The sequence below is a fragment of the Astatotilapia calliptera genome, chromosome 10, assembly GCF_900246225.1.
Source record: "Astatotilapia calliptera chromosome 10, fAstCal1.2, whole genome shotgun sequence".
NCBI lineage: Eukaryota > Metazoa > Chordata > Actinopteri > Cichliformes > Cichlidae > Astatotilapia > Astatotilapia calliptera.
This window is the reverse complement of record NC_039311.1, coordinates 24,627,348-24,638,249: the sequence shown is the minus strand read 5'-3', so window position 1 is coordinate 24,638,249 and position 10,902 is coordinate 24,627,348.

The following is a 10,902-nucleotide window of genomic DNA, read 5'->3' as shown; positions in this document are numbered from 1 at the left end:
TAGTTTAATGGGACCTAATGTATAAGCTTTAATAACTTTAAAGTTTGAGTAAAGCTGAGATGTGGGCACCTTATAATTCAAACATGTCTTCGTGCCTTACAGACACAAAAATGATTTGATATTTTTGAAAAATGGCTGCTAAAGAAAAAAGATTCGGATGTCAGAAAAAGAGAGGAGAAGAAGAAGAGACAGTAAATGATTTCCAGTTAAGTGAGGTCAGGAGGAAGAGCCAGACCACAGATCCGTTTCCATCCTCTCTTTCTGTTTATTGAACTGTAATCATGAATAATACCTCCCATATGTAACACGTTACCGGATTTCTTCTAGAATACAGCAGCCAGGGGTCTGCGTTCACTCAAGCCCGAGTGTTGAGGTTAACCAAACATGTCTCTGCACGTACATCCTGGGTATATCACACTGTGTGTGTTTGGGGCGACAGTAATCCATCTGTTGCCAGCCAAACAGTAACAACACAGTCTATTAATTACATAAAAATATGTCTTTATATGAACACATACACACACATGCATATTTCTCTTTATAAAGTAAGCCATATATAGTGTGTGCAAGCCTTTAGCAATGCTGTAATACATGTATTTACAGAAGGGAAATGTTAAAGTGCTGCGTGTCACATTTGTTCCTCATAAATGTTTTTGGACGATGGTTGTTTTGGATGATGGGAATGAAAAGTACAGAAATTACCAGTAGCACCAGCATGGCACCATAAAACTGATGGGCTCAAAGTTGTGGAAATGAGAAGGGAAGAACTTCACAGATGATTTGCAGATGTAGCTCGGACATTTTTGCTCACCACGATTTTCTTCCTACGGAAATGTGGGAAATGTTGGATCTCTAGTAACCCAGTCAGAACTGGCTCTGCGTCAGTACTGTGTGGAGATGTTAGCCTATAATTTGATATCGTTGTGCTGGGGCTGGATGAGGATGAAGGTATTAATAACTCAAATAATTTGAGTTATTATGGTAAGAATTACATCCTCTAGGTTAGCAGTTCAGTGGTTTCATAGTGTAGTGGCTTACATAGTTGCCTAACAAGTGAAAGATCCCTTTGGCGTTGCATCATGCGTAAAAAATCAGCCAAATCAAACACGTGGTACAACCTGCTGTGGTGACCCCAAGTAAATAAGGAAGCTGCTGAAAGTAGTAAACAAGTTAACAGTTTATTAAGTTCATTCAAAAAGTTAAAAGATTTATATAAAAAATATTTTCAGTGCACAAAACTTAGAAGCAATCATGCTTTGGTGTCGAGCAGGCCCTGAATACAGGACGTAATTGGACATTTCATGTCATATTGAACTTTTCCAGATCCAGATGTCACTTCATGTGGAGGGAATATTGGCAGAGATCTGCAGTCTGGCACTTATCATGTAAGCTAATGCATTAATCCTTTAAAGCCTGCACCGAGAAAAAAATTGCCAGAAAATTTGAAGTTCTTCAAACATTAAATCACGTACACGTGATCACTCGTGATAACTTGAGTTGTTCTTAAAATATAATTTTCAATAATGCACTTCCTCTGTGTGATTTATTGCTTATATTGAATAATTAATTTTATTAATTTAATCAGTCCTAAGTGTTTTTTATTTGTTTGTTTTTACAGATTTGACATGCTTATAGTTAATATTGTACTGCACTGCAGTAGAAATAAAACAGTTCCTCATTAACTTAGTAATACTTTATAAAATATATATATTAATTTGCACAAATATGATACAGTAGATGCCAAAGGGGTTTGTGTATTATACAATACCAACCAAGCAGTTTGACTTGGCAACATTTAGCACTCAAGAAGTTAATCATACTTTTCATTCGTTAAGCAGATATTGTCCTTAGTGCACAGTAGGAACTGTACAAAACTCTGGTGAGTCTTTGGAAATATTTCTTACAATGCTTTATGTTGAAAGAAAAATCAGTTCAACTGAATACAAAGAATAGATGCTACATTCAGTTGCTCCCTTCTTCACAAGGTCTCGATCCACATGTTTGATTTTGCAATTTTTTATGCTCTCCCTGCTTCACGCACAAGGGATTTGTGTCTCCTCCTCCCAGAACCAGACTAGCAATGTTTTGCCTGTTAGGTGAATGTGTAAACCACTACACTATAGTCCCTAACACAAAGAGAAACTGCACCAACAATTAATTTCTGTAGTTGCTTCTCCATGTCACTATAACTAGATTGATTGCTGCTGAGAAGCCTGATAGTGAGGCAACATTCACACTGTTAAAGCAATCATTTAATGTTAACTTTTGTTAGGCAGCAAGTAAGTCACCTAGAGGTTTCAAAATGAAAACAGCTTTGATTTCAGAAACCTTCTTTTAGAGGTCTTAAAATGCTGGAGTAATGAGTATGCTAGATAAGGTTAATATTTCTAATACTTGAGGAGAATAATCAAGACAACCTCCACAAAGAATGATTTTTAAATAAGAAAACCCTCCCTTCTCATGTATTCTTGTTAGCAAGGCTTCGATGTGTTTATAAGGTTCACGATGTCGCAGCCTGATGTGAGAACGAGAGCTCTAACACAGGAACAATACAGAGTGTGTTTAATGAGCTTCTTCAGTCACCTGATTGACTAGCAGTGTGCCAAAATTTACACCTAATAGAATAACACATGCTGTGAGATCACAACACCCCGAGACACTTGACATCCTTCATGACGGCTCCAAGGTGGGAAACCGGCAGCGATGTGACGAGTGGGAATAAGGCTGCCACTTATGCATCTCTTAAGGTAACGCTGAACACGTCGCTTTGTGAAAAGCGGTGGAACAGAGGGTGAGGCTGGATTAAATGCAGTTAATTTTCTCGTTGGAAGGATTTTTTTTCTGTTAAACTTAAGAGACTTTTAATGGTGCCTTTCTGTGGGGAGTTTCTACGTTCTCCTGGTGGTTTCTTTCCGGATGCTCTGGCTTCCTCCCACAGCCCAAAGACATGCAGTTTGGATTAAGTGGTGATTCTAAAATTGTTCTAGTCATAGATGTGCACATGGCCAAGTGCTGTGTGACTACAGGAAGCATTCATGTTAATTTGATGCTCAGTGTTTTTGTGACATTAGTATATGACTTGCTCCCTTTTTGCTGGTGCACTCATAGTAATAACAATCCATGAAAACTCTGGAATCAGATAAGCTTCTTGGTCCAGATTAATATATTTTATAATAGCTTTCCTCTCATATTAAAATACTCTAGGACAGAGCAGCCTGAGATGACGTCAAATTCCCAGCTTGAATTGAATTGTTTCAATTGTTTCTGGCCCTGAGCAGAGGGAAGAAAAAGTGGAAACTATCCTCCTCTGCTGGAGGTTATCAGTGCTGGGCCGGCGGGGTTAGGCTATTCTCAGTTGTGGCATACGTCCCAAATACTTCAAAGAGGGGCGCGCGCACACAGAGAAAGAGAGAGGCAGTCAGCCAGCCAAACAAATAATTAACAAAGTCAGTGAGATTAATTAAAGCAGCGGGGTTCAGGCAGGGTTCAGCCTTCTGTGTGTGTGTGAGGGGAGGACAGAAGTTCCCTGCTGGATGCGATTAGGGAACCCAAGAAGAAAGGGAGAAGAAGCAAGGGAAAACAGTGGCTGTCATTGATATCCATCTTCATGTACACAGCTGGGTGTATGTAGTGTGGGGCTGGGGAGTAGGAGGAAAGCTCTTCATTGAGTAGCCTTCTATTGAGCTTCAAATAAGAATAAGGTGAAGAGGTTAATGCCACTGCAGCTGTTTTGGTCACTCTTTTTTTTTTATTAAAGAAAGACTTATATTTAGCTAAAGTCTGGAAACTGGTTTGAATGAGCTCAAATCTGTTCAGAAATTACCCCCTTTTTTTACAATCAGCTAATCAAATGCCCGAAATATGATTCAGACATTCAGTTGTGTTTAAGTAATGAGATTACTGTGTTTCTCACATTGTAAGTCAGACTATGACTTTTGCTTGAAACCACAGACTTAGCGACGTGTGAATTTCTAGCCACCTTCCGCTCGGACCACCATATATATTGCACAGATTAGCATGAACATTCATGTGTTTTTAGCTGCATAAATGTCCATCTTATTGTTTTAAGAACTACAGCCACAATCTTTTTTTTTAAGCTTAGCTTTTCCCTTGTCACTATGTAAAATATTTTCTAATGGATCAATTTATTATCTCTGTATTTATTTATATCTGTCCTGTATTGCACAATAACGCCTTAAAAATATTACAAGAACGTCAGGCGCCTTGGACACAAAATATAAAGAAACTTTTGCACAGCACTCTACATGTGATTCACCAAAACCAACACAGCTTTGTGTCTTTATAAACTTTTTAATCTTCACTTTCAACATAAAGTTTTGATGCAAAGCATGTGTTTAAACTGCAAAGAATACCAATATGTCAGATGGCATGTATTAAGCTGTAGAGACTCTCGTCTTTGCCCACTCTCTTCTTCTTCTTCCCCTCTTCTCCCTCCCTCCCTCTCTGCTTCTCTGCTCTCTCTCCCTTTCAGCTCTGTGTTTTGGAAGCAACGTTCCCCCTGCATCACAAAGCCCATATTCTCAGCTCGTTCCATTGTGTTGCAAACATCGCAGGTAATGATTAACAAAAATACACAACAATGAAAGCTTCAGCAGTCTACGAGTGTGGGAGTTAGTGAGAGGAGCTGACCTGTACTGAAGCCGCAAGCCGACAGTTCTGTATGATTTAGTCCTTTGTTTAGTTGAAGACTATGTGAAATGAAAAACGAAATCCTCTCTATGTGGTTCACATCTATTGTGTTTCTAGCTTTATATTCAAGGCTCTTTTTGAAGACACTAAGCAAATAGAAAACCTACATGGCAGTCACCTATGACAACACCTATGGGAGATTTCAGAATGACAGCACTCTACTACCATCGTGAAACAAGTCAACATATTTGCCATTTCAACAGTTTAAAGACTTCAAAATATGAAGAAGTTCTTATGAAATGTTCTAAAAGAAAAGAAAGCATCAATGTGTTTTTCTCCACTGTAAACACACACTTTATACTTTGAGCCTTCAGTGACCAGATATGTGGGCGAATCTTTTTATCCTTTGAGTCAACACTTTTTCAGCCTCTGGCTTCTTGCTCCACTTTTCCTCAAAACAGCAACTTTTAACCTGAAATTATGATCCAGCCTTTAATTTGAATGCAGGGCCTAGAAGTAAAAGATATGCTTTTCAACTTAAAGAGGCAGTTCACTCCAGAGTCAAATACATGGTTTTTCAACGGGCATGTAGAAGAAGGAAACATGCAGCTACCAATTATTACACCTCATTAATGTTTACATCTTGGCACTGTAAAGTCTCATCACTGTGATGCGTTTGGTGGGTATCGTTTTGTGGAAATGCTCACAACAAAATTTGTGGATTCTTCTTTTCCTTGGGTAGCTATGCTATGATTTCTTTTGACCTTTTAAAATGTATTTTTGGTAAGTGGCATCTAATCCCAGTTATATTCAAAAGAAGGCAAACATTTTTCATCTCTAAAGCTGACCATTTCACTCAAAACAATTGAAATGGGTAAACGCCACTGCAAGGAAAAATATGTAAATTTGATTTTAAGGTTAACTATCTTTTTAAGAGTGTCGTTTTTTAAGAGAAGCATCAGTTAAATAGTCCAAAATTTAAATCTAAATGGGACCTGATGTTCCTATGATGAGTCCCTTTTGGGTGAAACAGCCTAATGAGCCACCAGCCACACCTCGCACATTCCTCCTGACCTCTATTCCACCTCACTTTCCCTCCATACACGCATGCACCCTCCTAACTTAACCTCACCCAAGTGATTAGCATTCACCCCAACATGGCCCCTCCTCCTTTCCAATCTGTTATCAGTTGTCAGGCACCAACCAGCTCTGGTATTAACATCTTCAGGCAACAGGCTATCAAAGTTATCTGAACCTGGAGGCTCCATGAGAGTCGGGAGGGATCTGCTGTATCACTGATGTCATCAGATAAAGAGGTGGTATGGAAGGTCAGGTTCCTTGTGTAGGGGGATGGAGTCCTTATCTGAGGTATCCGATTCTATCAGCTGATGAGTATTCGCATACTAAAAACTCAGAGTAATGTGTTACATTACATTTGTTTATGTCTAGAAATTAAAGTAGACATAAACAATTGAATATGATGCTAAGTGCAAAGTTGTCCTGAGAGGACATGCGTGCATTGTAGTCAGATGTTTACATATACTCAATATGGTCATGAATGTCCTGGTAACTTTGTCTTTTAAAGATTTCTTTGAGCTGTTATTTTCCCTGGGTAGAATGATTGCACAGCATACTTCTTTAATGACTTTAAAAATAAGAATTGGGTGTAGAAGTTTGAATTTATTTTGGGTTTTCTCTGCACACGACCTTTCAAATGTATACATACAGGCTCAATACATCCATACACTCACTTAAATCGTTTATGGCGATGAAGGTTTTACAGTGTCATTTAACTTGACAATGCCAAGGGCTATTAAATTCTCATTAGTGATCATAATTGACTACAACTAGCAGTTTTTCTTTGTCATTATAAAGGGGGCTTGTTTGAAAGCACTCAATGTATTGACCAATACTCAGAACAATGGGAAAGTCCAACGAACTCAGTAAAAATGTAAGAAGGAGAACTGTAGATTAAGATAAGTGGGGAAGGTCTCGTGGAGCCATTTCTAAACAACTGCAGATCCCAAGTTCATCTGTTCAAACAATTGTACGTAAGTACAAGCCATTTTGTCAAGGTCTGGAAGGAGACCCAAACTGTCATCCTCAGATGAGAAATTAGTTAAGATCTTCAAGAACAACCCAGGAACAACAAAGGCTCAAACCTTGAACTGGAAACTGCTGGAACACCAATGCCCGCGTCCACAGTGAAGCCAGTTTTACATCGCATGGACTGTGAGGGACTACGATGAAGCAGCCCTGCTTCAGAGTCTACACACAACAAATATTGAACTATTTGGCCACAATGACCCTAAAATGATACAAAGAAAACCCCACAATCAGATGACCCCCTATGAGCAAGCAGAAACCTTCAGCAGAACCAGGCTCAGGGGAGGGCAGCCATCTGCTGTGACCGGCTGAGGAGGTGAGGAAGACAGAACTAAAGATACACTAATTAAAAATTAAATGCAAAGTGTTCAGTTTACTTAAATTTAGAAATAGGAAATCAGAGGTCATCCAGTTCTTTGTGCTTAAGACATCCCTACAGTTTAACTAATTGGTGTGTGTCATTTGACTTGTGTTGCGTATCATCTGCATAGAAGATGCATAGCATGTATAATGTAAACAGAGTTGTTCCTAGCACATAACCCTGTGGAACTCCATAATTAATCAAAGTGTGTGAAGAGAACTCTGCATTTACATGAGCAAAACTGTGTCTATTAGATATTATTCAAATCACTTCAGCACAGTACCTTTAATAACTACAGCATACTCTAATCTCTGTAGTACAAAATTATGGTCAACAGTACTGAGCACTGCAGTGAGAGCAGGACAAGCACAGAGATGCAGTGTGGGATCATTTTGACAGAGAACAGAACAAAACCAGCCAACATCCAGAGTAAAGTTGTGCATGCCCTTGGAGAACCCCAGAGGACCATTCCCTAAAACTGCTTAAAGAAATTGCTAGAAAGTTTGTGATGAAGAATAATGGTGGTCATACCAAATACTGACTTTAAAGCTTCAGTTTTCAAGTATGAAGAAATACAAGTTGGCTTAAGACACAATACGTAAAATATAACAATTACAAAAGATTATATCTTTCTTTGGAAACTGCAGGTCACAGATATTTTAATTCTTGTAGTGGAAGTGGAAAAGACCCACAAACTCAAAGGTCACATGTATTGTAAATAACATCCACAATCACTGACCTAATTATATAGCACATTTTAAATGGTTGGAATAATCATATAAGCATAATAAATATTCCAATTAAAATCTAAATGGTGCCTCTTATTTTGACCTGAACCACTGTAATTTTGACTGTAGAACAGCCAACTGAGAGAGAACTTAAATTCCTTTTAAATGACTTTTAGTGTAAATAGAATACACGTGGCTGAAATGTTTGGTCTGTGTACTGCTGGCAGTCTTATTTATAATTTAACAGTCCTCAATTCTTTTGCCACAAATTCTCTTTCTTCTGTGGGGGACACTGATAACTGTGCTGTGTTCAAAGTGAAGCAGCTCGGCCAAGCAAACGGACGTTAGCTCCTCCAAACTCGGTGCATTTGCTTAAAGCGTCTAAGTTAGGGGCGTGTCAATGGGTTTCATTGTAAGAACTGTGTGGTGAGTGTGTGAAGCAATTGAAGTGGCAGCAATACCAACTGTATCTCATTAGCACAACAACAAAGAGCATTATCATTAACGCTGCTATTCCCTCCCAAAACACAGGTATCACAGGCCTAAACACACACATACACACCTCACTTTCTGACCCCAGATCAAGCCAAACTTGGAGGGCGACCTCGAATTAATCATTTGTGGGATCTGGGCTGTGCTGCTGTACTTTGCAAGCTAACAGTTACACAAACAAAGTTGTGTTTCCTCTACCTCAGAGAACATTATATTGGCTTTTATTTGTTATCTCAAGGTCTACCTTCATGATCTTGCATGATCCCTTCTTATCCTATCACATCTTTACACTTAGATTTAAAGATTTATGTCATGCCGACTTGCTACTGGTTCACAAAAACCAAACAAGGTGCCCCAAACTTCCCACCCAGTGTACCCGTGTAAACTGATTTATGTCCCCACACACGCACACACACATTTTGAGGCTGTCCCACCAGTTGACCACATAGTTGGCATTAGCACAGCTCTTATCTGCTTTATGACTTCCACACTAGCTCGTTTATTTGTGTACTTTGCCTTTCGCTGTAAAGCTGAGTCTGACCTGACGTAGCAGCATGCAGTGTCAAAGGTCAAATCTGGAATTTATTTCGACACATAAATTTCAGCTAAACACGCTCATATTTGGGCCACTGGAAGAGTTTGACCTGCGAATAAAAGTAAACGGAGTGTGCTGCTTGATCCTTTCCTTGTGTTTGTGATTTATTTGGATCTCATATTTTGAAGGTGGCAGAGCTTTCTTGGAGGCACAGCTAAAGTCTTAGATTTCTTTAATCATCCTGCTGGCTGAAGCAGGTATCATGTAACCATGTTTGAATCGGGCCAGGACCTTCGCAGCTTGCGATTGCCCCCTTATTCTTTTGCCCTTCCTGTCTTTCTTCACAATAAAAACTGTGCAGCAGAGGAAAAAAAAAAACAGTAATTCTAAAGGATTTCTCCGAGGCTGAAATGAATTTATTGGTGGAGTTTAAGTGCTTTGGGGATTTATAGGATAACAGGTTAGCTAGCTTGCAAGTCTGATCATGCAAAACCAGTTATGATAAATGTACAGCATATTGTGATAAGACATAACTGAGTTTTGAAGGCTCTTCCTTGAGTTTTTCATGTTCCGCAAGGTTAAAAATATGCAGACAGCTGAACTTTGCTCCCATATGTATTATCCAAAGCCATGGGGTCTAATCTGCTGCTGATCCAGTCCTTCCATCAAATTTTACTTACTGGCTCATAGTTGAAATTCCAGATTTAACACATAAGGGTAGGATAGGGTATGGCTGTTGCATGACATCCAAAATGGTAAGGGTTAGTGACAGGGCTAGGCTTTTCTTACTCCAGAACATATTGTGTACAATGGTGTGTGAAAAGCAAAAAATGCACTGTGATTACACACAAAATTACTCCTAGAAATTGATGTTATTAGCATACACCTTATTTTTCTCCACTAGGTTAAAGAATTGTTTTAACTGCTTTCTGTAAAGCATGTTGGTCAGCATCTGATATATTTAATAAACTGGCCAAAAGAAACTAAAACAAATCGGAATGGGCTGCAGGTTACATGTTTCTTGTCCTGTTGATCAGAGCCTCTCACAGATTGCTATAAGTAGTAAAGGCATGGCAGGGAAAAAGTGAAACACAAAGGTGAAAGAACAGACTCAACATCAACAGAAAAAAGAAACCTGATGAGAGGATTCCAAATCTTATCCTAACATTTCTAAGTGAGAATAGATGGATAAAACCTCTTTATAAACCTCTGACATTAACTTTCTGAGGGTGATGGGGATCTAACACCCAAGAACCTGGACATTTATTAGACTTTACCAGAATATGTAGCTGCTAGTGAGATAAAAAGCTTCAAGTGACGCACTGTCCTTTACTTTAAAGTTTGCAGATGATATCCTGCCAAGGGCACACAAGACATTTTATAGGACACGGAGGCTGAAGACTGAACTGCATCTGGAAGAAGGAATGATTTAATTAGCGTACTTGTGTGATTTATGTTCCCATCTTCTGACTTTGTTGTCATATCAGTTGTTATCCTTATCTCTGCATGAATTCTGATGTTATGCTGATCCTGGAGAAACCCTATTTCTTTGCTGCATGCTAATACTTCATTTTACTTCACAAGATTAAAGAGTTGTGGGACCTGTAGTCTAATAACTCTGAGAATTTACCACATATGTTTTACTAAAATGCATCAAAACTTCCAAATGAGGGGAAACATTAAGACAAAGTGTGACAACCAGATTTTTTTAAAGCAGGGCCTGTATTTATTTAAATGCCATTGTCTTGTTTTGTGTTGTTTAGCTTTTTTTCATTGAGGCAATTAAACAGGGAGGCAGTTCTCACACATTCACTCACAAAAACGACTTAATTTGAATTTGTGTCTTCAAAAGGGCAATTAACCCCCAATAAATTATGACACCTTAAAAAAAACTCATCAGTGGCGTGATTTATGTGGCTAATTACTGTATGAGAGAAAAATGCTTCTAGCAATTTTAATACCGAATACCGTTAGACTTAGATTTCAACTCTGCAGAGAGGAGAGAGAGGGGGAGAGAGTCTTGGGTTTTA